General features: G+C 44.3%; 1 protein-coding gene across 1 annotated transcript in view; it reads right to left on the reverse strand.

Moving 5' to 3' along the window:
• LOC143934027 (carbonic anhydrase-related protein 10-like) overlaps nt 1-23,508 on the reverse strand; it is an 826,513-nt gene that overhangs the window by 108,204 nt on the left and 694,801 nt on the right. The window lies entirely within an intron of this gene.

The following is a 23,508-nucleotide window of genomic DNA, read 5'->3' on the forward strand; positions in this document are numbered from 1 at the left end:
CTGACTGGCACAGATTGGGCATCATTTGCACATGTGGATGGCCAGGGGGTACATACCTGGCCATCCACATGCTGCCCACTTCCCTGGTGGTCCTAGTGGAGTCCCTGGTGGTCCAGTGTGGGCATGTGAGGGGGGCTACACTGATAAACAATCAGCACAGACCCCCCTGTCAGGAGAGCCGCCGATCAGCTCTGCTCTACTCGCGTCTGTCAGACGCGAGTGAGGAAAAGCCGGTCACCGGTTTTCCTGTTGACATTGTGATCCACCGTGATTGGACATGGCTGATCACATGGTAAAGAGTCTCCGGCGGAGGCTCTTTACCGGGATCAGTTGTCAGAAACCATGAAACAGACTGAGACAGAAGTACAATCAAATCACACTTGTTTATTAATAAAAATAAAAGGTAAATAGAAAAAAGAGTAGTTAAGCATAGCCAGAGTCCTGTAGCCAGATCGGGTAGTCAGCCAGTCCAAAGTTCATTAACCAGATCGGGTATTCAGCCAGGCCGGTAGTCAGGGATTAGGGATGAGCCGAACACCCCCCGGTTCGGTTCGCACCAGAACTTGCGAACGACCCCCGCGTTCGGTACGAACGTTAGAACCCCATTGAAGTCTATGGGACTCGAACGTTCGAATTGGAAAGTGCTCATTTTAACGGCTAATATGCAAGATAGTGTCCTAAAAAGGGTTTGGCGACCTGCCTCCTGCCTCAGGGGACATGGGTCACTGTAAAAAAAAGTTTTAAAAACTACCGTTTTGGCGGGAGCACTGATTTTAATGACGATTAAAGTGAAAAAAAAAAAGTGAAATATTCCTTTAAATATGGTGCCTGCGGGGTGTCTGTAGTATGCCTGTGAAGTGCCACGTGTTTCCCGTGTTTAGAACAGTCCCTGCACAAAATTACATTAAACGGAAATAACACCATTTAAAACTGCTTGCGGTTTTAATGTTATATCTGGTTCCTGCAATATGGTTGAAAATCATTGAGAAACATGGCATGGGTAGCCCTCCCTGCCCATTACCAGCCTATTTGGGTCTTGTACGCATATTAAGGGAAACCCCGTACCCATATTAAAAAAAGGAAATGCGTGTGGCCCCCAGGCCCTATATACTCAGAACAGCAGTATACAGGCGGTGCAAACAAGACAGGGACTGTGTAGGTTTGTTGTGTTAAGTTGAATCTGTTTGTCATTTTCAACCGGTACATTTTTAAAGTGTAGCTCCAGTCAAAAAAACTATCTTTAAGCTTTTTGGAAAACATAGGGAAGGGTTATCACCCCTGTATAATTTGTTTTGTCGTCCATCTTTTTTCATCTCACTTGCTGCTGTCTCCTTGTGTTTGCAAGTAGGAGATGTTTGTAAGTTGGATGTTTGAAAGTAGGGGCCTGCCCTATATTATAGCGGTATGTACTGGGTACAGAGCACGCAGACAGCACGCACTATCTCCTAACACTACTGACTGCAAGCTCTATTATTAACCACTTGTTAGCACAATGTTTGCATAAAGTGAAAGATGAAGTTATGCTGAGTAAATAGATATCAAACATGTCACTCTTCAAAATTGCACATGCCCGTGGAATGGCGCCAAACGTCGCTACTTAAAAAATCCCCATAGGCGACGCTTTAAATATTTTTTTACTGGTTACATGTTTTGAGTTGCAGAGGAGGTCTAGGACTAGAATTATTGCTCTCGCTCTAACATTCTCGGCGATACCTCACATGTGTGGCACATGCGAGCACATGGGGACATGGGCGCTTTAATTTTTATTTTATTTTTTTATTGTTCATTTTACTTTATTTATTTTAGTTTGACATTTTTTTTCCCAAAAATATATTTTTGATCACTTTTATTCCTATTACAAGAAATGTAAACATCCCTTGTAATAGGAATATGGGGTGACAGGTCCTCTTTACAGTGAAATCTGGGGGGTCAATATGACCCCACATCTCACCTCTAGGCTGGGAAGCCTGAAATAAAAAATAAAAAAAAGATTCTGGCTTTGATCGTACTGGCGAGTTGGTAGAAGCACCGGAGGGCGGTGAGGGGTGGGGGGCGTCTATGGCTGGGTATTTCAGGGTATCACCGAGTATGGCTGGGTATCTCTGAGTATGGCTGGGTATGGCAATTTATGGCAGGGTATTACAGAGTATTGGCGGGGTATTGGCGGGGTACTACAGAGTAATAGCAGGGTACTGCAGAGTATTGGGGGTACTGCAGAGTAATGGCGGGTACTGCAGAGTATTGGGGGGTACTGCAGAGTAATGGGGGTTACTGCAGAGTAATGGGGGGTACTGCAGAGTAATGGCAGGGTACTGCACTGCAGAGTAATGGCGGGGTACTGCACTGCAGAGTAATGGCGGGGTACTGCAGAGTAATGGCGGGGTACTGCAGAGTAATGGCAGGGTACTGCACTGCAGAGTAATGGCAGGGTACTGCACTGCAGAGTAATGGCGGGGTACTGCACTGCAGAGTAATGGCGGGGTACTGCAGAGTAATGGCGGGGTACTGCAGAGTAATGGCAGGGTACTGCAGAGTATGCACTGGTATTGCAGAGTATTGGCAGGGAATTGAGGGGTTAAATTCGGTGAGCAGCGATGTGGGCACTGCAGATGCAGCCCACATCGCTGCTGACACCGATCTCTTTCCCCTCCGCTGTACCGATTGGTACAGAAAGGGGAGGGAGGAACAGGCGTCATAACATGACGCCGGTTTGTTTCCAAGTGATCACTCCGTCATTTGACGGAGCAATCACGTGGTAAACGGCCGCTATGAGCGGCCGTTTACCGTGATGCGCCGGGTCCTATGGACCCGGCGGTCACAGATGCTCTCGAGTGCGCACACCTTGGGGCACGCGAGAGCAGAATTCTGGGAGGCCGTTAATTAACGGCCTCTCTGAGTTAAACAACCGCCCTGAAGCTGTTAATCGGCAATGGGCAGTTGTTAAGTGGTTAAAGCTAGATCACTAGCTATATAGGTGAGGTGAATATAGTGGTGTATACTGCAGTCAGGGCACAGACAACAACCACTACACAGCAGCAAGATAGGAAATCAGCCAAAAACGATTGGTGTGTACTGTGTTGAAGGTACACAGAACACCCACTGCTTCAGATGCAAAGTAACACACTACAGGAGGCCGCCTTAAAGGCGGCCTTATATAGTGTGGGGCGTGCACTACACAGCCTGAGCTATGATTGGCCACAGGCAGGATGCCTGTGGCCAATCATGGCTCTCCTCGCTGCCGGCGCTGCGATTGGCCAAGCATGCGGGGTCACAGTGCATGCTTGGCCAATCATCGGGCAGCAATGCACTGCGCCAACGCAGTGCATTGTGGTCCGCGTGCGCGTCACTCGAATTTTGACGCGAACGGCCAAAACGTTTGGAATTCGCCGAACGGCCGAACAGCCAATGTTCGAGTCGAACGTACGTTCGACTCGAACACGAAGCTGATCCCTATCAGGGATCCAAGGAGAGCAACCGCAAGCAGGATAAGAAGCCAGGTGGGATGTCAGCAAGCCAGTCTTGAAACAAACAGCAGGAGATGGTTCCCTGTGATGTGACCAAAGCAAAGGCAAATGAAAAAGTGAGCAGGAAGGCTTTAAATAGGCAGGTCAGACGAGCATCCTCGGGAACAGCTGGTAACTGTGGAAAGAGAAGAGAGCTGGCAATTAGCCGACAGCTGAGCGGCCAGCCCAGAGGAGGAAGGGCTAAGCCAGCCCTGACAGTACCCCCCTTAATGACCCCTCTCCCTCAGAGGGCCACCGGGCTTGAGGGAAAACTGCTATGGAACTCGCGGAGGAGAACAGGGGCATGTACGTCAGAGGATGAAACCCAGGAGCGTTCCTCCGGACGGTACCCCTTCCAATGCACCAGGTACTGTATGCTCCCACGGAACCTACGGGAGTCAACAATGGATTGTACCTCATACTCCTCATAGAATAGGGTGAGGACGTGGCACTGAGGTGGTAAATCGGTTACAGACCAACAGTTTCAATAAGGAGACATGAAACACATTAGAGATTCGCATACTAGGAGGAAGGTCCAACGCGTAAGCTACTGGGTTAATCCTGCGAAGGATACAGAACGGCCCAATAAACCGAGGTGCAAACTTCAGTGAGGGAACACAAAGCCGGAGGTTGTGAGATGACAGCCAGACCCTGTCCCCAACTCCTCTAACGCAGGAATACTCTGCGGAACAAATGAGTCAAGCAACATGGAAGGTTGTAAACCATAATTCGCCATAAATGGAGACAATCGGGAGGCAGAATTCAAGGCACTGTTGTGAGCAAACTCTGCCCAAGGTAATAGGTCAGACCAGTTGTTATGATGGTCAGAAATATAGCAACGTAGGAATTGCTCCAAGGACTGATTGGCTCGTTCTGTGGCCCCATTAGACTGTGGATGATACGCAGAAGAGAACGCAAGCTGGATTCCCAACTGTGCACAAAAGGCTCGAGCAAAAATGGAAGCCAGTTCCTTAGAGGTGAGCAACTTCTTTTTTTTTTTTTTTTACGTTTAAAAGAGTTTTATTGAAAAATAGTTGGCATTACAGAATTGAAGCTCCCACGCAGGGGAGATCCATAAAAAGATGAAAAGATAATATAACAGGTTGTATACACGAACAATAGGGAGTAAGTTCCTTACTCCGGCATCGGGTAGAAAACTGAAGGGGTATCAGCAGGGAGAACCTAGTACCGGGGTGGAACAGGAGTATATTTTAACCTTAACAACTAAATTGAATAGTAAACTCCTGAAGAAACCCAAAGTAGCGATATAAAAAGGAAAAGGAAGTAGGAGTACTAGGTGTGCCAAAAGGGAGAGACAAAGTAAAAAATAATAAGCATAAATGAACCCCCTCTCCCGGCGGCCTGATGCCCCGACACCCCGACAGGGATCTCACTGTGTCGGAGCTCCATGGCTCACCTGGGACCGAGGATAAGCTGATGTCAGGTCACATCGTACCCCGTTTAGCATAAACTGAGAACATGACTAACATAAAAGCTAATAGGAAGAACCTGGACAAAACCCCGGGGGGGTCCCATTCAAAGGCTTAGCTCCCAGCTGGACATGAGGTCTGGCCCCTGGGAGAGCCTGGCAAACAAAAGATATTGCAGGTAATACATGCCTAAGTATAATTGTTAAACCAAAGCTTGTTCAGGAAAGCGTCACCCACCCCCCCTCAGCCTGGCTTGACCAGGGGGAGGAGGGGGGAGAGACAAGAGGGGGAAAGAAAGAAGGAGAGAAAGGAGAGGGGAAGAGGGGGGGGAACAATGCTAAACTGAAGGAGCCTGAGTCAAAGAGAGCCGGAGGCGATCAAAAGGGAGTGCAGCTCTATAGATGGAGCAATCACTAGGCCAAACCCCGAGACCAAAAACTAAAGAAGGATCCCCATGTAACTAGCCCAGGGCTCCCACACCCTTTTAAATTTACCCATTTTGTCCAGAATAATATAGGAAGTTTTTTCTTGAAACATAATCCAGGTGATTTTTTGTTTCAGGTTCGGGAAGGAAACCCTAGGGGATTTCCAGGACCTGGCTATAGTCAACTTAGCACCCAATAGGATGAAGTGAATCAAAGATTGAGTATGTTTGGGGATGTGGGGGATTCCTTCATTTAAGAGGGCGAATGTTGGGGATTGGGGAGCTGCATGGCCTGTGACCTTGCGGATCAGGGCAAAAGTCTTATTCCAGAAGTTTCTAATCCTGGGACACTCCCACAAAATGTGAATGAGCGATCCCAGGTGCCCACACCCTCTGAAACATAAGGGGGAGGATTGAGGGTAATACTTAGCAAGGCGTGTGGGTACAAGGTACCAACGGGTAAGGACTTTGACGTCCGCCTCCACCAGAGATGTGTTGAGGATCCCCTTAAATGCAGTATTGAAATGGGTGTGCCAGGAGTCCAGGTCCCACTCAATTCCTAGGTCGTGTTCCCAGCTCAGCATGTACTGCGCTTTATCCATTGGTTCGGCAAAAGCCGAATAGATCAGCGAAATCCCTCCCCTCATGTCTATGGCTGAAGAACACCAGAGTTCGTAAGGCGAAACTGTGAGGGGAAGGGGATGTTGGGAAGTTAGCTTGTGCAGAAAGTGGGATAATTGATGGAACCGGAACCTTTCTGTAGGAGGCATCTCCAACTTAGAGATGCATTGATTCAACTTGAGTGGCCCTGCCGGATTGAGATAATGTCCTATTCTGTAAAGTCCTTTGTCTATCCACCATTGGAACGCCTTGATATTCAGCCCCGGCTGAAATGAGGGGTTATTGAAGATATGTGCGAGAGGTTGCCACCTGGAGGTAAGGGTGTTGGACTTGTAAATCTTATCACAAAGAGCAAGGGAGTGAGAGAGGGTAGGAGACATGACTGGGGGTCTGGATTTTGGGGGGCGCCATAAAAGGAAATCAATGGTAAATTTAGGGATAGCCTGACTTTCCATCTCTATCCATTCGGGTTTAGGCCCGCTTGAGTAAACATTAGATATCTGGCAGAGTTGTGCTGCTTGATAATACCACCAGAGATTGGGCAGTCCTAGACCACCTTTTCTTCTGGGTCTAAATAATGTTTTCTTGGGGAGTCTGTGGTTGGATCTGCCCCAGGTAAATTTAATAATTGCCGACTGAAGGTTCTGTACAAGAGACTTAGGTACCGGAATGGGTAGAGAGCGGAAGAGATACAGTAACCTAGGAAGAAGGGTCATTTTTACAGCGTTAATTTTCCCTATCCAGGACATCTTATGGAGGGACCATTGTTCAAGATCATTTTTAAGTTTTTTGAACATGGGTGGGTAATTTTGGTGGAACAACTGGCCAAATTTAGATGTGAGGTGAACCCCTAGGTAGGGGATGGAGGAGGAACTCCAGGCGAAAGGGAAGTGCTCTTTTAGCCTATTTACTACTTCAGGGGTCAAGGAAACATTGAGGGCTGTTGACTTGGCCATATTAACTTGGAGTCCTGAGGCTTGTCCAAATTCTTGGAGGAGTTGAAGGACATGAGGGGTCGAGACTGTGGGGGAGGTAATAAAGAGGAGGACGTCGTCCGCGAACAGAGCGCATTTGTGAATCGTGTTGCCGCAATGTACTCCCTGAATGTCCGGGTGATTCCTGATGGATATAGCTAACGTTTCAATACCAATAGCGAAGAGAAGTGGGGAGAGTGGGCATCCCTGTCTGGTTCCTTTACTAATTAGGAAGGGGTCTGAGAGGTGGCCCTGGAGTCCAACCTGTGCTCGAGGGTGAGAGTAAAGAGCCCCCAGGAGGTGAGTGAAGTGGGGACCAAAACCCCATTTTCGTAGAACGCCAAATAAATAAGGCCAGGTGATAGTGTGGTGAGCAACTTCTTAAGTGGAATACAATGACACATCTTTGAGAACCGGTCAACCACCATAAGGATAACAGTGTTGCCTTGGGAGTTGGGCAATTCCACAATGAAATCCATAGACAGGTGAGTCCAGGGCCTCTCTCCATTTGGTATGGGTTGTAGGAGGGCCACTGGAAGGTTTCATGGAGTCTTACTCTGGGCACACATGGGACAGGCAGCTACGAAGGCAGTAACATCAGCCCGTAGACTAGGCCACCAGAATTGTTGGGAGATGGCCCAAATGAGTTGATTCTTCCCAGGATGGCCAGCTGCCTTGGGAGAATGGTAAGTCTGGAGCACTGCAGTATGGAGACTCTCTGGGACAAAGCTGCGGTCACAAGGTTTATCAGGAGGAGCATGGACCTGAGCAGCAAGAATTTTGTCACCCAAAGGAGAAGTAAGACTGGTGTGAACCGTAGCCAAGATACGATCAGGAGGAATCATAGGAACTGGAACCGACTCCGACTTGGAAGTGGAGGAAAATTGTCATGACAAGGCATCAGCCCTTACATTCTTAGTACCAGGTAAGAAGGAGACAATGTAATTAAAGCTCGATAAGAAAAGAGCCCATCGCGTCCTTCTGGGAGAGAGTCGCTTAGCCTCAGACAAGAATGTAAGATTCTTACGGTCAGTAAGAATAAGAACGGGCACAGTGGTACCTTCAAGGAGATGTCTCCATTCTTTCAGGGCTAAAATGATCTCCAACAGCTCTCTGTCACCAATCTCATAATTGCATTCAGCAGGTGACAATTTCTTGGAAAAGTAGCCACACGGATGCATAGCGCTCTCAGAGTTAGGACGTTGAGACAGAAGGGCGCCAATTCCCATCTCAGAAGCATCAACTTCTAGGATAAAAGGCAACGTAGGATCAGGATGTGCCAACACAGGAGCAGAAACAAAGGCAGCATTGAGAGTTTCAAAGGCCTTAATGGACTCCGGAGACCAACTCTGTGGGTTACTGTCCTTTCTGGTCATATCAGTCAGAGGCTTGACCAGAGACGAGAAGTTATGAATAAACTTCCGATAGTAGTTGGCAAAGCCCAGGAAACGCTGCAGAGGATGTAAACCCACGGGTCGAGGCCACTGTAGGACTGCCGACAGTTTCTCTGAGTCCATCGAAAAACCAGCAGTGGAAATGACAGCCTAGGAATGTAACCTGTTCGCAATGGAACTCGCACTTCTCCAGTTTACAATAGAGATTGTTCTCTCTTAGTCTCTGAAGTATACGACAGACATCTGTGTGGTGGCTCTCCAGGGACTTGTAAAATATGAGGATATCATTGAGATAAACCACCACACACAATTGCAACAAATCTCGGAGGACATCGTTAATAAATTCTTGGAAAACTGCTGGGGCGTAACAAAGGCCAAAAGGCATTACCAGGTATTCATAATGGCATGTTCTGGTATTAAACGCAGTTTTCCACTCGTCGCCCTCCTTAATGCGCACAAGATTGTACGAGATTGTATGCTCCTCTCAGGTCAAGCTTTGTGAAAACCGTTGCTCCCTTGAGGTGGTCAAATAACTCCGTAATCAATGGAATCGGGTAGGCATTCTTAATCGTGACACGATTGAGACCCCTATAATCTATACAAGGTCTCAGTTCACCGCTCTTCTTTTTCACAAAGAAGAAACCAGCACCAGCAGGAGACGAGGACTTGTGGATGAAACCTCGAGAAAGTGCGTCAGCAACATACTCCTCCATGGCCTTATCCTCCAAGACCGACAAAGGGTAAACCCGGCCATGAGGAGGTATGGCACCAGGTTGAAGGTCAATTGTGCAATCATAAGGCCGGTGTGGAGGCAAACTACCAGCTTGACCTTTATCAAAGACATCGCCAAAATCACGGTACAGCTCCGGCAAGGAGGGGAGTGAAGTGGTGCACAGGACCTTGGATACCTTCAGGAAGCATGTCTCACTGCGTTGTGGTGACCAGGAGAGAACCTCAGCACGGAGCCAATAAAAAGAGGGGTTGTGCCTCTGTAACCAAGGACCACCAATAACCAGTGGAAATCTGGGTGAGGAAATAACTTGGAATTGGATTATCTCATGGTGAAGAGCCCCTACGGCCATGGACAACGGAACCGTCTCATGAGTCACATGGGCAGGCTGTAAAGGTCTCCCGTCAAGAGCCTCAATGGCAAGTGGAGTGTCACGCAGCTGCAGCGGATTCAAGTGCTGCGAAACAAATGCAGCATCAATGAACAGGCCTGCAGCCCCAGAGTTGATTAGAGCCTGTATCTCGATGGACGACTCAGCCCAAGAAAGGGTGACTAAAACCAGGGGCTTATCCTTCTGGATAACTGGGGATGAGACAACGCCACCTAAGGTCTGTCCATGACAGGACCTCAAGGTTCGGGCGACCCCTGGACGGGTAGGACAAGACTTCAAAAAGTGACCTGCCTGGCCACAATAAAGGCACAATCTCTCCCTCCTCCTAAAGGCTCTCTCATCCGCAGAGAGACGCGTGAAGCCCAGGTGCATGGGTTCATCTACACTGACCAACTCGGTACCAGGAGGCATGGGAGGTGAGGGAGGCATGGGTGGGACTACAAAGCTCGGAGGCAAATGTACAGGAGGCTTCCGCAAGCGCTCCTTAAGAGAAAGAGAAAGTCTTTCTCTGAGTCTGGAGTCAGTGGGAATGGCAAACAAGATCAAGCTCTCCATCTCAGTGAGTATATCTCGGGCTGCTATCTAGACATGTGCAGAGTAAAATATTTCGTTTCGGAATTTCGTTTTCGTCCGAAAACTTAATTTATTTAGTTACTCCCGAAATTCGTTTTTATTTATTTCGTTTTTCGTTCAAAAATTGCATCCGAAAATCCACATGAATTACGGTCGAATCTGTCTTGGAAGGCTTATGGTGTCTGTCGAATGTATAAAGAAGATTCGACGGAGCTAACTATATAGCATACTTTAGAACCCTATTAAAGTCTATAGGACTCCAACGTTCAAAATCTAAAGTGCTAATTTTAAAGGCTAATTTGCAAGTTACTGTCCTAAAAAGTGTTTGGGGACCCGGGTCCTGCCCCAGGGGACATATATCAATGCAAAAAAAAGTTTTAAAAACGGCAGTTTTTTCGGGAGCAGTTATTTTAATAATGATTAAAGTGAAACAATAAAAGTGTAATATTCCTTTAAATTTCGTAGGGGGGGTTGTCTATAGTGTGCCTGTGAAGGGGCGCATGTTTCCCGTGCTTAAAACTGTCCCAGCACAAAGTGTCATTTATGCAGGAAAAAAAGTCCTTTAAAATCACTCGCAGCTATTATGAATTGTCGGCTCCCGTAATACAGAGAACACTCATTGAAAGTCATTGATAAAAAAATAAATAAATAAATAAATAAAAAAGCGTGGGGGTCCCCCAAATTCAATTACCAGGCCCTTCAGGTCTGGTATGGATATTAAGGGGAACCCTGCCTCAAATTTAAGAAAAAATTTGACGTGGGGTTCCCCCTAAATATCCATAACCAGACCCTTCAGGTCTGGTATGGATATTAAGGGGAACCCCGCATCAAATTTAAAAAAAAATTGACGTGGGGGTCCCCCTAAAAATCCATACCAGACCCTTTATCCGAGCACGCAACCTGGCAGGCCGCAGGAAAAGAGGGGGGGACGAGAGAGCGGCCCCCCCTCCCTCCTGAACCGTACCAGGCCACATGCCCTCAACATTGGGAGGATGCTTTGGGGGTCCGTGACCCCTCAAAGCACCTTGTCCCCATGTTGATGAGGACAAGGGCCTCATCCCCACAACCCTGGCCGGTGGTTGTGGAGGTTTGCGGGCGGGGGGCTTATCAGAATCTGGAAGCCCCCTTTAACAAGGGGACCCCCAGATCCCTGCCCCCCCCCTGTTTGAAATGGTAAGGGGGTACAAAAGTACCCCTATCATTTCACAAAGAAAGTGTAAAAAATGGTTAAATAAAACAAACACACTTTTAAAAAATTCCTTTATTAAAAATAAAAAAATAAAAAAAAGATTCCAGCGGCGGTAATCCACTCTTGCTATCCAGCGACGGACGGTCATCTCTCCAGCGATGTCTCATGTCATCCAGCGCAGCGAATACATCCTTCTTCTGTCTCCTCCACGGAGACACTGCAGGCATTCCGGCGGCTGACGTTTCTTATATACGGAGGGCGGGGCCACCCGTCACCTGACCCCGCCCCCCTCTGACGCAAGGGGAAACCCGGGGTTCCCCGTGACGTATGGGTGACCCCGCCCCCCTCTGATGTAACGGAAACCTGCCTGTGTTACATCAGAGGGGTGCGGGTCACCCCTACGTCACAGGGAACCCCGGGTTTCCCCTTGCGTCAGAGGGGGGCGGGGTCAGGTGACGGGTGGCCCCGCCCTCCGTATATAAGAAACGTCAGCCGCCGGAATGCCTGCAGTGTCTCCGTGGAGGAGACAGAAGAAGGATGTATTCGCTGCGCTGGATGACATGAGACATCGCTGGAGAGATGACCGTCCGTCGCTGGATAGCAAGAGTGGATTACCGCCGCTGGAATCTTTTTTTTATTTTTTTATTTTTAATAAAGGAATTTTTCAAAAGTGTGTTTGTTTTATTTAACCATTTTTTACACTTTCTTTGTGAAATGGTAGGGGTACTTTTGTACCCCCTTACCATTTCAAACAGGGGGGGGCCGGGATCTGGGGGTCCCCTTTTTAAAGGGGGCTTCCAGATTCTGATAAGCCCCCCGCCCGCAGACCTCCACAACCACCGGCCAGGGTTGTGGGGATGAGGCCCTTGTCCTCATCAACATGGGGACAAGGTGCTTTGAGGGGTCATGGACCCCCAAAGCATCCTCCCAATGTTGAGGGCATGTGGCCTGGTACGGTTCAGGAGGGAGGGGGGGCGCTCTCTCGTCCCCCCCTCTTTTCCTGCGGCCTGCCAGGTTGCGTGCTCGGATAAAGGGTCTGGTATGGATTTTTAGGGGGACCCCACGTCAATTTTTTTTAAATTTGATGCGGGGTTCCCCTTAATATCCATACCAGACCTGAAGGGTCTGGTTATGGATATTTAGGGGGAACCCCACGTCAAATTTTTTCTTAAATTTGAGGCAGGGTTCCCCTTAATATCCATACCAGACCTGAAGGGCCTGGTAATTGAATTTGGGGGACCCCCACGCTTTTTTATTTATTTATTTTTTTATCAATGACTTTCAATGAGTGTTCTCTGTATTACGGAGCCGACAATTCATAATAGCTGCGAGTGATTTTAAAGGACTTTTTTTCCTGCATAAATGACACTTTGTGCAGGGACAATTCTAAGCACGGGAAACATGCGCCCCTTCACAGGCATACTATAGACAACCCCCCCTACGAAATTTAAAGGAATATTACACTTTTATTGTTTCACTTTAATCATTATTAAAATCACTGCTCCCGAAAAAAACGGCCGTTTTTAAAACTTTTTTTTGCATTGATACATGTCCCCTGGGGCAGGACCCAGGTCCCCAAAAACTTTTTACGGACAGTAACTTGCAGAATCTTTTCTCTCTGTCAAATCTTTTTTCTCTGTCGAATATTTTCTCTATATAATCTTGGACTAATAGAGGTAAGGTTAGGCACATTCCACCACAGGTTCTATAGACACAGATTGTTGTCAGAGTCATGTCGAATCTCCTATTCTATATCGAACTGTTGTAACAATGAAAACGAAAATAAAGCATTTATTTATGTCGGATCTTTCGTTTTTCGGATTTTGTGCTTTCGTTATCGTTTGTCAAAACGAAAACGAAAATAGCTGAAATTCGGACGAAAATGCATTCGGACGAAAACGAATGCACATGTCTACTGCTATCTCATTCTTGATGGAATCCGAGAGACCATGAGAAAAGGCAGCCATGAGGGCCTCATTGTTCCAAGCAACCTCTGCTGCCAGAGTACGGAATTCAATGGCGTAGTCAGCAACAGTTCTAATACTCTGTTTGATGGACATGAGGCACTTGGCAGCAGAAGCAGAACGTGCGGGAACGTCAAAAAACATTTTAAAGGAGGCAACAAACTGAGGGTAACTCAAGACAACAGGTTTTTGCGTCTCCCATAGATGGTTAGCCAAGGCCAAGGCTCTCTCAGAAAGCAAAGATATCATGAAACCTACTTTGCTTCTGTCCATGGGAAACGCCTGGGGCAGCATTTCGAAGTATATCTCAACCTGATTGAGAAACCCTCTGCATTGAACTGGATCCCCCCAAATCGATGGGGAAGCGGAGCAGAACCAGACATACCTCTTATAGAGGAAATACTCGAGGCGGGTGCCTGCACAGAGACTGGCGCAGCAGCAGGGATGGCCTGCGACTCAGGTTGTACCGGAGCAGCCGCCATGGGGGATTCCAGGTGAGCCGTGCAATTCAGGAGCTTTGTAACGCCAAAGCAAACTGATCCATGCGGTGATCTTGCTCATCCAATCTGGAAAAAATATTACCAACAAGTGGATTGACTGTATCTTCTGAATTCATGGCCTTCGCGTACTGTCAGAAACCATGAAACAGACTGAGACAGAAGTACAATCAAATCACACTTGTTTATTAATAAAAATAAAAGGTAAATAGAAAAAAGTGTAGTCAAGCATAGCCAGAGTCCTGTAGCCAGATCGGGTAGTCAGCCAGTCCAAAGTTCATTAACCAGATCGGGTATTCAGCCAGGCCGGTAGTCAGGGATCCAAGGAGAGCAACCGCAAGCAAGATAAGAAGCCAGGTGGGATGTCAGCAAGCCAGTCTTGAAACAAACAGCAGGAGATAGTTCCCTGTGATGTGACCAACACGAAGGCAAATGAAAAAGTGAGCAGGAAGGCTTTAAATAGGCAGGTCAGACGAGCATCATCGTGAGCAGCTGGTAACTGTGGAAAGAGGAGAGAGCTGGCAATTAGCCGACAGCTGAGCCGCCAGCCCAGAGGAGGAAGGGCTAAGCCAGCCCTGACATCAGTGTAGCGGTGTGTCAGACTGACTCCACCGATCGCCATTATGCGTGCCCCCACGGGCGTGCGGCACCATGTTATCCTGAAGGACGTCATACGATGCCCAGTCAGGATAACAAAACCACCGCCCGGACGTCATTCTGCTATAGGCCGGGCGGGGAGTGGTTAATGATAGCTTACTTGCAAATTCCTCATTCCAGCAGAGATTGGAAACGGCCATAAAAGATTATCTCATCACCAACAATTCCACTAACACAGATCCCCTGACATGTTGGGAAGCTCTCAAACCTTCTATTAGAGGATGAAATGTGTAAGAGAGAGAGAGATAGGGATTTTCACGGTGCTTAGGATACAATTTCAAAAGAAAAAATAACAGCTTTTAAATATATTATTTATTGAAATCAAGGTTAAAATCAATTCACACATAAAAAGTGCAGAGGTTTTACATAAGAGGGGGTATTCGAGGTCAGAAATGGATTTAACAGAGAAATTCATTGCACATTATCCAAGCACACCTTTTATATGAAAGCTAAACCAAACATATTTCTAGCCCTGGCATTGCGGAATACCAGCTATACCCCTAAACCTATTCATCTAAAAATTTGAAAAAATATGTACAGTACACCAGTAATCTACTCAAAAATTTTAAAAAATTTCATAAAAAACTAACTGAACTAACTGAACAAAAACCCTAACACCTTAGACCATTCTCAACTGACCTCATTCCTATCTTCAATTCATCTCCCTTCCCTTTCCTCATCTCATCAAGATACTCTTGATAAACCTATTACTGAATTTGAAATACAACAAGTTATAAAATCACTCAAATCACATAAACATCCAGGCATTGATGGCCTTTCAGAAACTTACTACAAAAGATTTGCATCTTTATTATCACCCCTTATGGTAGAAGCCTTTAACTCCCTTCTCAAAGAACGTAATCTTCATACAGAATTACTTACAGCTTCTATATCCATGATCCCTAAACCCAATACAGATGACACATCTTTGTCTAATTATAGACCAATATCTATCCTCCATATTGATATTAAAATAGTGGGCAAAATATTATCCTCCAGACTTAATCTAATTATTGGCACCCTTATTCATAGAGCTCAAACAGGATTTATACCCTTAAGACAAGCTGGCGATAATATTCGTCGAGCTACACTTCTGGCCCACTCATCTCGTTCACACCATATCCCTGCCTGTTTCCTCTCATTGGATATACAAAAGGCATTTGATTCATTATCATGGCCTTATCTACACTCAATTCTTTATCACCGGGGTTTTGGTTTTGAAATGGATAGCTGCCTTATATCAACACTCAAAAGCATATATCTCCTATTCAGGTTTTAAATCTGATCCTAATAATGTTGAGAGAGGCATTAGGCAGGGATGCCCCCTATCCCCTCTCCTCTTTGCACTGGCAATTGGACCCCTAGCCCAACTCATTCGATCCAACCCAAACATAAACGACTCAAACTTGGTGGTTATCAACATAAATGATGTCTGTATCAGGCCTTCCTATAAACCCCCAAAAATCTAAAGCCCTAAATATATGGTTGACACCTGCCATCCAAACTCAACTTCTTCACTCTCTACCATTCCCCTGGTCTACAACGTTTATCTATTAACTTTACAGCCAATCCTCTGGAGCTCTATGTGACAAATTAGCCACCTATGCTTTCACAACTTAAGAAATTTCTCAGTAATTGGTCAACCATACCATTGGCCTGGTTAGGAAGAATTACAGTGTTAAAAATTTCCATCCTCCCAAAACTCTTATATCTTTTTCGAGTACTCCCTATACCATCACACTTCTCATGCATCCTACAACATAAAACTTTACATTTTATCTGGGGTAAGACAAAACATCAAATTCCTAAACCCTAATATGCTCCTGAAAATTCAGGGTGGTCTGGGTGTGCCAGATTTTACAAAATATTATTATGCAGCCCAATTATCACAACTTTCCAAATACCATGCTAAGAGGGAAATCCTACTTTGGCTAGTGGTAGAATCAGTCGATTGTGACCCACTATCCATCACAAATCTTCTTTGGCTAAACCCAATGCAACGCCGAACAGAAATGAATCCCATTACCAAACACAGCCTATCCATTTGGGATAGGTTAAAAACCGGATTTGGCCTACAATGTAGACATAATTCTCTTCTTTCCTTCCTTCATATTCGATCATTCTACCCAGCTTGATCCTCCCCAAACTCATTCTTGGCATGGTCAAGAGCTGGTTTGACCTGCGCTCACCATTTCTATAAATCTTCTCTAATCACACCATTTCACACTCTTCGCGAAAACTATGATCTCCCACATACAGAAACTTTCAGATATCTTCAAATAAAAAACTTTTTTCACAACAACGCACCCTCTGATACGAAATCACCAAGCTTCACTATATTTGAATAACCCTCCAAATCCACATAAACGTGGTCTCATTTCCAACCTATACACCCATTTACTATCACACATTACCTCTATGCCCCCAACCTATACTATGGGAAAAAGATCAACAATTACAATCTGCAGACATAAATTGGTCTCAAATCTGGCAAACAACAAAGTCTGCCTCCCCAAATGTAGAGGCTCCTAAAACCAATTATAAGGTACTCACAAGATGGTACTTAGTCCCAGACAGAATTTCTACATTCTCTCCACAATATCCTTCCCATTGCTTTCCTGGCTGCTCTACTCCAGGTACTCAGGTACATATCTGGTGAGAATGTAATATTGTCAGATCCTTTTGGTTAGAAGTTTTTAATATTCTTTCCACAATGTTCAAAGTTATATTACTGCCTGACGCACCTATTGCACTCCTGAATAGTAAACCACATGCCTTGTCAAACCACCAATTTAAATTCATGTTCTTTGTAACAACAGCAGCAAAACAGGTCATAGCAAAAGCTTGGAAAACAGATTCACTTGATATATCATTAGTCAAACAAAGAGTTACCCAATCCCTAATCCATGCTAAAATGGAAGCTATCTATCTTGATAATATATCTAAATTCAAAGCCTTGTGAACACCATGGATTGAACATTTCTTACCACCTCTTTACTGCTCCCTTAAGGGCTTAAGATCTATAATCTGTTATGTGATGTAATTCATTCATTCATTTTCTTACCTCCGAGTCTACTGACCCCCACTGGTGACATACCCCATTTAACATCCCAATCAACAGTATGTGATCTCCCACTAAACCACCCCCATGGCAGTGAAATTTTTAACTATTAATGCCAAAGGCCTCAATCATCCGGCCAAACGCAGGTATTTGTGGAAAGAGGCATTACAGAGGAACTGCAACAAGAGACTCACTTCCAACTCTTAAAACCACCTAAATGCACCCACCCTAAATCCCCCCACATCTTTGCGCAAGCGTGGAAACAAAAACAAAAGGAGTGATGATAGCAGTTAAAGACACCATTGCATTCCATTTACACAAGATTGTATTAGAGCCACAAGGTTGCTATATAATCATGGTGTGCGACATCAACTCTACAACCTTCACAGTGGCAAATATTTATGCCCCCAATGCTGGACAATCTAAATTTCAGCACAAAACTATGAAGAAAATACAACAGATTCACCAAGGAGCACTAGTGATCTGTGGAGACTTCAATATAGTACCTGATCCCAAACTTGACTCTACGTCAAACCCAAAAAGACTTCCACCATCACTACTACCACTTCTACACAAATACTCTTTTTTTTCCCAAAGTCATAAATCCTATAGTAGGATTAACCTATTCTTGATTGACAAACAATTGCTGTTCAAATGCAAGTCTGCTAAAATTCATGACATAACTTGGTCAGACCATGCCCCAGTGGAGCTTCAAATCGGATACACATCAGCTCACAAGAACACATTTATTTGGAGATCTAACCCCCGGCTCTTTCAGCATGACCCAATCAAGGAATATATTGAACTGCATTTGAATGAATTCTTCACAATAAATCAAGAGTCTCAGATTAATTTACATTATGGAATGCCCATAAGGCATTTGCCAGGGGAGTTCTAATACAACAATGGGCGAGAGCTAAGAGGATGAGGCAACAGCAAACCACAAAAATCGTAAACCAAATTGGTATTTTAGAAAAACAAAACATGTCCCAAACATCCCAATCACTGACGGATCAACTGACACTATACACTTTGAGAAAGTCTCCAGGAAGCTAAAACTGACATATTATATGAGTGGCAACAGAGTGGGGAAACTACTAGCAAACCAATTAAGAGGGCACAGATATACGACTCACATTCAACATATTATACACCCAAAGAAACTAAACACCAACACCCACAGGAAATAGCTGATGCCTTCAGCCACTATTACGGCACATTATACAACCTCAAAAACGACACCACTATACAACACCCAACCCCAGACATTATAGAATCATTCCTGCAAACACTTAATCTACCCAAGCTTACCACAGAACACCTTCACACACTGAATTCCCCTATAACAGAAACAGAAATAAACCAAACTATACAATCATTACCACTCAATAAATCCCCAAGCCTGGATGGCTTCTCGGGGGAATACTACAAAACCTTTCAAAACATTCTGGCCCCAGCTTGGTGGATATATTTGGTTCTGCTGTTGCCTCCTCATCATTCCCCCCTGAAATGTTAAAAGCTACTATTATTGCATTGGAGCTATATATTCAGCCATTATGGCCTTAAATACACACCTATCAGCACACGTGATAATATCAGGAGTGCTTTCCACTCCATTTCAAATTACGAATGGAACAAGGCAGGGGTGCCCTCTCTCCCCCCAATCTTCAATTTGTTAATGGAACCACTAGCTGCCCATCTGAGAACACATCAACATATATCTGATTTACAAATAGTTCAGAGGAAACATACAATAAGTCTATTCACAGATGAGCCCTACAAACCTTCAACAGCATATCATACTACAAAGTAAATGAATCCAAATTATATATTCTAAACGTAGGAATACTGGAGCAAACCAAACAAAATCTAGAACAAAAATTCCACTAAATATGGAAAAAGGAAGGGATTAAATACTTGGGAATCACACTAACTCCCAAGACAGGAGACCTTTTGGCAGACAATTACATTCCCTTTTTTAAATCTCTAGATAGTTCCGTTTTAGCTAGTGCCTTTAGTTTACTATCATGGCTGGGCAGGCTTGCAGCTTTTAAGATGCAAGTCATGCCTCAGCTGCTGTATCTATCTATCTCTACTCTACCTATCCCACTACCCAACTCATACTTCAATTCCTTACAACCCATATTGAATAGGAATATATGGCAAGGAAAAAAGGCCAGATGTACCTTCAGTAGGCTAATAAAACATAGAAGAGCTGGAGGGGTGGGACACGTTCATATCCAAGACTATTATTTTGCAACAGTGTTAGCACAACTTCGGAAATTGGCTAACCCCTGAATCTGAACAAATTACTCTGTGGACAGAGATTGAACAAACACAAATTACTACAGGATCTCTGAGGGACTTTCTAATGACAGCCCATCTAAAATCCTCTTTAGACAACAAATTATTGCCAATAATGCTAGCAGCAATAAGAGCCTGGATCCATCTTAGGAACTACCCTAGTTGGTCTGGAACACAGCTACCATTAAAACTACATTTTTCAGCACTTTACTCCTTGTCGTATGTCAAAGATATACCACAATGCCTCCTCTAAGTGTTGGAGACTGTGTGGAGAGTAAGGCACCTTATACTATATTCTCTAGAACTGTCCTAAAATCAAATCACTATGTGCCCAGATAGAACACTTTATACAAAATATCACACAACTGAACCACCCCTTAAAAACAGAAATGGCTATACTCTCACTAGACCTAGAATCTATATCTTTTCCACCCTCTCATAGAACAGTAATGTCCCATATAATGCTTGCAACCAGATTAACAATTCTCAGATAATGGAAAGACACAGAGGCTCGCACCTATAAGGTATTACACTCATCATCCCTGGGGAAGTATGAAAAGGTATCCAAATTATGGTTACCATGGAATGAATGTTACTCAAGGCAATTGAACACTGTATAATCCATTCACCTTGGGAATGTGGTTCTAAATGGACTAGATAAGTAATCTGACTTATTTCTATTTTCGCTTTCTATTTTGTTATCCATTTTAGTTCTATTTACTATTATGTTAAGTTACTGTGCTGTACTATAACTAAAGGTATAGAGGTTACTAAAGCACAAAAGTCATTATATACTATATACACAACCATTAAATCCATTAAACCTGGTGTAATGAAAAGGAAAGCAGTGAACAAATATAGATAAGGCATCAGCTCGGAGGATGCGACCATACTGAGAGATTGCGATTGTTTTACCTATCGATATAACAATTATATCACACATAATAATTGATACAAGATAAGTAGATCAAACTGTATAGCGCTATTGTGTACAATGAAAAATGAAATCATACATCTATCAAGAGGCAATAAAAAGTGTGAGAACAACAAAAAACAACAAAAAACACAAATGTGTAAACACATGAAATGCATAAAACAGTGCGCGCTAATAGTCCATAGAGTAGTGAATGTGAAGAGAATTTTCCAATCCAGATGCCTGCATTGTCCTGCTGTCCATATGCACCTTCGTGTTCTATGAGGAGCTGCCTTGGAGTCATACCTGCCTGCTATGAAAACGGCTCGTGGAGCCTTGGAACCAAGAGTCGGGGATTCCACATCAGATTGAACTAACTTCTTCCTGGGTACAGCATCAACCTCAGCCCCTATTGGATTACGAGCGTTTCTGACTCACTGTCGTACGACATGTGCGTCCACCACAGTCGGTAAGAGTGTTTACTCTTAATCTTTGAAGCACTGCTGAAAGGGACTACAGACAAGCTGCTTTGTTCTATTTGGGATTGTTTGGTGTCACCTTAATAAGATTTCTCTTCACTTTCACTACTCTATGGACTATTAGCAGGCACTGTTTTATGCATTTCATGCGTTTACACACTTGTTTTTTTTTGTTGTTCTCACACTATTTATTGCATCTTGATAGATGTATGATTTCATTTTTTATTGTACACATTAGCGCTACACAGTTTGATCTACTTTTCACATTTAACTTTGTTTGTTTGAGTGTTAGCAGCTTCCCTAATATTTATTTGTGGTGTATCGCTGTCTTTTCCCTACCATTGCATTGATACAAGATAAAAAGTATTTCTTTTCTGGATAAATGGATGTATATAACCTTTGCTAAAGTTTGTAATGACTTTACACCTTGTTCAATAAAAAAGATTCAAAGCAAAGCAGTATTACACTATATATGCTTTTTGTGGCTCATTTAGTGGAGCCAAGTTGTAATTTTTTTTTTAAACGCACCCCGTCCTTCCAAGCTCGCGTGCAGAAGCGAACGCATATGTGAGTAGCGCCCGCATATGAAAACAGTGTTCAAACGACACATGTGAGGTATTGTCATGATCGGTAGAGCAAGAGCAATAATTCTAGCCATAGACATCCTCTGTAACTCAAAACATGCAACCTGAAGAATTCTTTAAACATCGCCTATGGAGATTTTTAAGGGTAAACGTTTGTCACCATTCCATGAGCGGGCGCAATTTTGTGACATGTTGGGCATCAATTTACTCTGCTTAACATTATCTTTCATAATATATATAAAAAAAAAAGATTGGGCTATCTTACTGTTGTCTTATTTTTTTAAAAAGTGCGCTTGTAAGACCACTGCGCAAATACGGTGTGACAGAAAGTATTACAACGACTGCCATTTTATTCTCCAGGGTATTAGGGAAAAAAATTCGAATCTTTGGGGTTCTAAGTAATGTTCTAGCAAAAAAAACTGTTGTTAACTTGTAAACAACAAATCTCAAAAAGAGGCTTGGTCCTTAAGTGGCTAAAGGGGAGGGGAAGGAGCCAGTAGAGAGGGAGAAATTGAATATGTGAGTGAGGGAGCATATGATAGAATGGGGGGGGGGGGTGACCATAGTAGTTGCAAGTGAACAGGATCTAGGGGACAATTGGTTAGGTGGGCATCTGAGAAAAGATTTGTAATGTCTTCAGTAGTAGCCAGTTCAAAAAAGGAAAGTGTTTACTGTGCTAGTGCAAATGTTAAACAAGGTATGTTAAGTGGGGAAGATAATTGTACAGTGGTGGTTTCCTCACTTATCACATCAATCTCGTCTTTGAAGTGATTGGTAATCTCTTAGGCAGTGAGTGAGTTAGTGGGTAGAGGGGGTAGGGGGCAAAGCAGAGAATTAAAGGTAGAGAAGAGCCGACGAGGACTGGATGACAAGGTATTTATAAGAGAGACAAAGTAGGTTTGTTTGGCAGCATAGAAGGTGGAGATGTATTTTAGGGGGGCAGATTTAGTCCTGCAGGGATTCGGTTTTATGCCATAGTCGTTCAAGAGCACGGCAATGTCTCTTGAGACATCTCTACACCGATGACACCCAAATCTATCTCTCTACTCCTCACCTCACTCCTTCAGTCTCCTCTCACACTACTAACTCACTGACATATCAACATGGATGTTGCACCACTTCCTTAAACTAAATCTCTCTAAAATCTCTAAAATCTCTCTAAAATCAAGCTGATGTTAATCCCCACCACCTGTGCCCCCCTCTGAGACTTTTCCGTCAAAATAAATAATGCAACCATCAATAACAGGGGCTGAAAAATTGGGCCTTAGGCACTGGTGCTGGTGCCACGACACTGCAACCTCTCCCATATACTATAGTTGGAGTGCAGGAATGAGCCCTGCTGCAAAGCATTGCATCCAAAATTGTAATTACATGCCCCTGTTAAACAAGGGCTGAAAAATTGGGCTGGTGGCATCACCCTGAACCAAAAATGTTCTTCCAAGCTATCAGCAGGATCATTGAGGAGGAAGAAGATAGTCAGTTATCAGAACAGGACAGTCACTCAGAATCAGCACAGGCAGTCTTGAAGGGATGTGACATTTCAAAAAAAATCTATATTATCTAGAGAACTATAATAATCTCCTCATTCATAGAGGGAGGAATATGATCACACTCCAATACTGCATTAAATACCTCTAACAATTCAGGCAACAAATTAGCTCCACAAACTTTGTAAACCTTCCCTGGTAACCCATCTGCACCTGTGTATTTATTATTAAGCATACCGGCAGAAGCAAACTGGAGTTCCTCTAAATTCAGAGGTTTATCCAGCATCTCCATGTCATCTGCAGACAGTTCTGTTAGCTTAATGGAATTAAGAA

Source organism: Lithobates pipiens, unplaced genomic scaffold, assembly GCF_037356315.1.
Source record: "Lithobates pipiens isolate NorthernLeopardFrog02 unplaced genomic scaffold, aLitPip1_a1.2 Scaffold_27, whole genome shotgun sequence".
Classification (NCBI taxonomy): Eukaryota; Metazoa; Chordata; class Amphibia; order Anura; family Ranidae; genus Lithobates; species Lithobates pipiens.